This window comes from Chiloscyllium punctatum, chromosome 18 (assembly GCF_047496795.1).
Source record: "Chiloscyllium punctatum isolate Juve2018m chromosome 18, sChiPun1.3, whole genome shotgun sequence".
NCBI lineage: Eukaryota > Metazoa > Chordata > Chondrichthyes > Orectolobiformes > Hemiscylliidae > Chiloscyllium > Chiloscyllium punctatum.
In genome coordinates this window covers 12,091,329-12,097,147 of record NC_092756.1, presented here as the reverse complement: position 1 = coordinate 12,097,147, position 5,819 = coordinate 12,091,329, and the positions used below count along the sequence as shown (strand labels likewise).

The following is a 5,819-nucleotide window of genomic DNA, read 5'->3' as shown; positions in this document are numbered from 1 at the left end:
GATCTTGACAGGGTAGATACGGGCAGGTGGTTCACCCTCTGATATGAGGAGAGCACCAGAGGACATGAACTCAGAATTAGATGTTGCCTATTTAATTCAGAAATGAGGAGTAATTTCTTTGCTCAGGGGCCAGTGGATCGGTTGAACTCCTTGCCGAAATTGTTGTTGAGGCTGAGTTGTTGTGTAATTTCAAACTCTGCCAGACAGATATTTAACCAGAAAGATGATGAAGCTTTGTCGAGGCAATGCTGGAGAATGGAGTTGAGGATTATCAGATCAGCCATGAGTTCGTTGAATGGTGGAGCAGACTTGATGGGATGAATGGCCCATTTCCAATCCTACATCATTTGGTCTGACGCCCTATTTTATTGATATCTTTAGAATTCTGAGGGATGGGATGAAGTGATAGAAAAGGTTTCTCAAACTGATCAGACAGATCAGGAACTTAGCTCATAAGTTCATGATCAAGAAATGTGCTGTGGCCTGGATACAACAAATGGCACTGGGCACACCACAAATGGGTATGTGCAAATATTGTGATTGCTGAAGAAAATTGGTGGATCTAATATTGTTGCCAACTTGGTGATCACGCTGGATGATGGATCGTGGTATGATTCACACTGCAAAAGATTGTGAAAGAATGAAACATTCGTTTCATTGGAAAGATTTTCTGCGGTTTCAATTCAATTGACTGTTTAAAATACTGATCAGAACTTTGTGTGGAGTATTACATTAAAATTCACAATCCCACTGGATAAACTATTCCCCCATATCTCTCCTTATTTGTTCCCCTTTCATTCGATGTAAATTCATAGAAAGTCAAGATGGAATGAAAGGACGAAAGAAACGTTGCCCTCCTTTTCATTATCCCAATGTAACATACAACAGAAAAAAATTGCTTTACTTCGACTTTGATGAGGTACCAATTTATCACAAATCTCCGGTGCAATGAAGGACAAAAGCAAGATTCTCCATCCAATGTATCCTAAAGATGCGAGGCACAAAGGGAAACCACAGCTGCGTTTCATAGAAGTAACAGCCAGAGAAGGGTTCAAATCCACACATGCGCAATGGAAGATAACCCATCGCCTGAACCCCTGGGAGACTTCAGCCCACTGTAAAGGGGCTCAAATGTGACCCCGTCAAGATTACATATGGTGCTCCTAGGCGGTAAGAAATTCCCTGAGCGGAATCGAATCCACACCATTATCTTTCTGCTTTCGATGGAATAATAAGACCTGCAAAATCCAAGAGATTCACCATGTCCTTGGAAGGAATACCTTGTCCTTGATTTTTTCCGAGTCGGAACTGTCTCAGAACGAACCAGCAAACATGAAATTCCCGTCACATTCACACGCACATTTAGTCTTGACGCATAATTTCGTCAGACAGTTTCTCTCTCACGTGAAGAAGTATGTACGGAGTGAGAAGTGAAGGTGATGTTTTAGCTTGATGGGCTTTCTCATATGGCTGAACCTGAACTGGGTAAAATTCCCAAAATACAGTTTTGTTCGTTTCGTTTTATTAATGTTGCTGCAACTTCACTCTGTTCATTCCAATAATCGGAAGTGAATTGGATTTATATGATTGGAACGCTCAATATTGCGTTCAATTTTGTTCGGAATTTATTTCAGCTTAAAGAAAATACTGATGAGAAAAACAGAAGGTTAAACTACAAAACAAGATGCCAGTTTTGATGCTCAGTTACTTTGGTAGATTTCAGTGGGTATCAAATGAACCCAACATCATGGCGATCGTCCTCCCACCTTTAAGGCATGGGGTTAAAGCAGGAAATCGATCTCTAAGAGACTGGTCACTTCCTATTCATTATGAAATAGCTTGCCTTGACAATATGCCAAATCTGCTCAGTTCCATTTATAAAGCTTCATATGGAATATTAAAAGAAATCGTTCTAAACTCTGAGGTTTTTTGCTGAATCTTACTCAGCTGCAGACGTTTCTGATATTTCTTTGCATCTGAAGTCGTCCAAATTAGATTCTGTTTCCTCGCACCTTCCACCCCCCACACCCCACTTTTAAACTTTCACCTGGCCGCAGGCTGTCTCTCTCCTGGTGAAACTCATTGTTTGTGTGTCTCGAAATGTGCCTTTCCAAATATTTTGGAAACGGATTCTCAGAGTGACAGAAATTCTGCTCCCATCATTTATTTGTCCTACATCGATGGTGTTGAAAGCCTGACATTCAGAAATATACGAACTTAAAAGAGTGAATTTTCCATATGTTGACTCTGTCCAAACCTCAATTACGCTGGAAAAATTCCACTCGGTTTTCCTTGGCTCAGGGTCAAATTTTCCAAAACACAAATAAATAAAACTCCATCCCCAATAAATGCCGTCAGCATCGTCTCTAATGTCTTAGCGACCCAGTAAACGCTGGCAGTGTCCTCTCTGATAGAATCACAGATTTCCGACAATGCAGAAAGTGCAGTTCAGTCAATCAGGTCGGTAGGGAAATTCTGAACAGCATCTCAATAAGACCTAGCTCCCATCTCTATCCGCGCAGGCCTCTGGCTTGTGATTTCAAATATACCTGTTGGAATAAAACCTGGCATCGTGTGACTGCTGACCTTATCACTGCGTTACCCATGGCTAATTCACTTAACTTACTGAATTCACTCCCTAGACACATCAGCGCAATTTAACAGGCCAACCCACCTAACCTACAGACTTAAGAGCAGTGCGAACCACTGAACAAATGTACCATCACATTGAACACTATCTGTATCATGTGTAATGGCTTTTCACACTGGCAGCTCCACCGAGTGAAAGCAAACTGCGCCCACCAACCCGAATGCAATGCATCCAAACGCGGTTCTACGCTGTACAACCTCAGTAGTCCTGCTGGAAATGTTTCTGCACTCAGATCTGAATGGGTTTATTCTGTTTTCTTCCTCAGATTCCTGCTTTAAATAAACATATCAGTTAGGAGAAACTCTATTTCATGGTTTTCATTGCAACGCAAACACAATGTGCAGTTGGCTGAAGTTATATGTTTGCACTTTCACTGACACTCTCTCTCCCCAGGAGCTGCAGTCCTTCCCCACGCTGATTCAGACAGCACTGTTCTTCCTGTGACATGTCCCATCGAGAATGGAAAGCCAGGCATGAATAACCTTCACTGGGGAACAGAGTGACAGGCTTAAAACATTCACGATGCCCCCAGCGGAGAATTGAGCCCTGTGACAGGAGGGGACACTAACCACGATACTGTGGAGGATATCAACATCGAAGGAGACCCTTCAGCCTGTTGTGGCCGCACTTGTCCAACACAACTGCTTGAAGACCTGAATCAAGTTCCATCGTTTAGCCCATAATCTTATATGTTTTGGCATCACAAATTAACATCTCAATTCTTTTAAAGGTTAGAATGATTTCCGCCTCTCTGACCCTTTCCACAAATCTACTCAAACCTTTCTGCCTTTTCCCAACATCTCTTGGCCCCGGTGTTCGAGCCCTCCATCAATAACAAAGGCTTCTTTCGGTCAATCCTATCCATATTCCTCAGTATTTATTACATCTCAGTCATGTCTTCTCCAATCTCCTCTGCTAGGCGACAAACAACCCCAGTCTGTCCAATCTCTCCTCACAACTGAAACTCTTCAGCCCAGACAATATCCCAGTGAATCTCTCCTGCAACTTTCCCAGTGCGATCACATCGATGCAGTACTCTGAATTGCAGAACTGCACACTGTAATCTCGCTCGGGCCGAATGAACTTTTTTTTTCTATTCTGTTACAGTATGAGGGCGTCGCTGGCTCGGCAGTATTGATTGCTATCCCTAATTGCACAGCGGTAGTTGAGACTCAACCATCTTGTAGTGAGTCTTGAGTTACATGGAGGCCCGAGCAGGTCAGAATGGCAGTTTCATTCCTTAAATGACGTCAGATTGTTTTGTTTTATTTTCAACAATTGAACATGGATATATAGGAGTTATTAGATTCATAATTCCAGATATTTATTGAATCCCAATTCTACCACCTAGCATGGTCAGAGTCAAATCCAGGTCCGTGGTGTCTGAATTAACAGTTCAGTGTTCAGTGGTAATAGCGCTTGGCCATTGCAGAAAAGTAGTGAAACTGATCTTATCCAATTAACTCGCTTTTCCCCGAAACTGTTCTGTGCCATTTTCCTGAGGTGGACTCCCCGCCCCCCCACCCCCCAATAATATCTGGTCTATATCAGTAAAAGCTGCTACATGAGTATTGATCTCACAACAGCAGTAACCAAATGGATCAAATTGTCTGCAGGTCCCGATGGTGGGGTTGGGGAACGTTCACCCAGCAACAGTGACCACAGCCACACAGACTGATCGGTATCAATGTGAGAGTCTGTATGAGATTCTGCAATGCCTTAGTGAAATAGGAAATGACTCCGCAAACACATGATGAAAGAACAGCGCTCTGAAAGCTAGTGCTTCAATTAAACCTGTAAGACCATAACCTGGTGTTGGGTGATATTTAACTTTGTACTCCATAGTCCAACACCGGCATCTCCAAATTAATGAGGTGGAGGTCTGGGATGGAAAGTTCGGTTAGTGATCGTAGGAGGGAAGAAATCTCTGAGAACAGGTGGATTTGAATTCTGACATATGAAACAGAGAGATGTGAGCGAGCAGAGCTTGAAGGAAAAAAAAATCACCTTGGAGAAAATCAAACCTTTCAAACAACTGATTCCTTTGTGTTTCACAAAAGCCTAGGACACATAGAGCAATTACTGCCGTGACTCGGATTCGAACCGAGGTTGCTGCGGCCACAACGCAGAGTACTAACCACTATACGATCATGGCAAACCAAATACGAACACGCTAAATGCTCATAATAAGCAAAGTATCATAAGAAATATAAGGCAGAGCAACAAATACACAATATCAGTGCTGAGCGAACAGTGGCAGATGTGTGGGAACTCAGAATCGGCTGACCGTTTAACATCGGTTCCCCCAGTGTCTGTGGTGATTCCATCATTAATGTGTTGAAGGCTGAGACAAATAGATTTCTCCAAAACATCAAATACTCCGGGGACAGTGCAGCTTTTGTTACCTGCACATCCACATATCATTTATTGAATCAGTTGCTCCCGGTGCAGTCTCCTGTACATTGGGGAGACTGAGCGCCTCCGACCAGAGCGCTTTATGGAACATTTCTGGGACAACCGCACCAATCAACCATACCACCCCGTGGCCCAACATTTCAACTCTCCCTCCAACTCTGCCCAAGACATGGAGGTCCTGGGCCTCCTTCACAGCCGCTCCTTCACCACCAGACACCTGGAAGAAGAACGCCTCATCTTCCGCCTCGGAACACTTCAACCCCAGGGCATCAATGTGGACTTCAACAGTTTCCTCCTTTCCCCTTCCCTCACCTCACCCCATTTCCAAACTTCCAGCTTAGCACTGTCCCCATGACTTGTCCTGACTTGTTCTACCTGCCTATCTTCTATTCCACCTATCCATTCCAGCCTCCCTCCCGACCTATCACCTTCATCCCCTCCCCCACTTAACTATTGTACTCTATGCTACTTTTTCCCCACCCCCACCCTCCTCTCACTTATCTATCCACTCTTCAGGCTCTCTGCCTGTCTTCTTGTTGAAGAGCTTTTTTCCCGAAACGGTGATTTTACTGCTCCTCGGATGCTGCCTGAACTGCTGTGCTCTTCCAGCACCACTAATCCAGAATCAGTTTTCCAGCATCTGCAGTCATTGTTTTTACCAAGCTTTTGTTGAAATGTATACTTCAATAACAATGCAGTTTAACATCGGCTACTTCTCGAGTTTCCCGACACAAGGCAGTAACCACTGCTGCCA

At 43.7% G+C, this 5,819-nt stretch overlaps 1 non-coding gene across 1 annotated transcript; it reads right to left on the bottom strand.

The window, feature by feature from the left end:
- Positions 1-4,733: 4,733 nt before the first annotated feature.
- Positions 4,734-4,805, bottom strand: trnah-gug (transfer RNA histidin (anticodon GUG)). Its single transcript has one exon. It is a non-coding gene; the product is annotated as a tRNA-His (tRNA).
- Between the last annotated feature and the right edge of the window lie 1,014 nt (positions 4,806-5,819).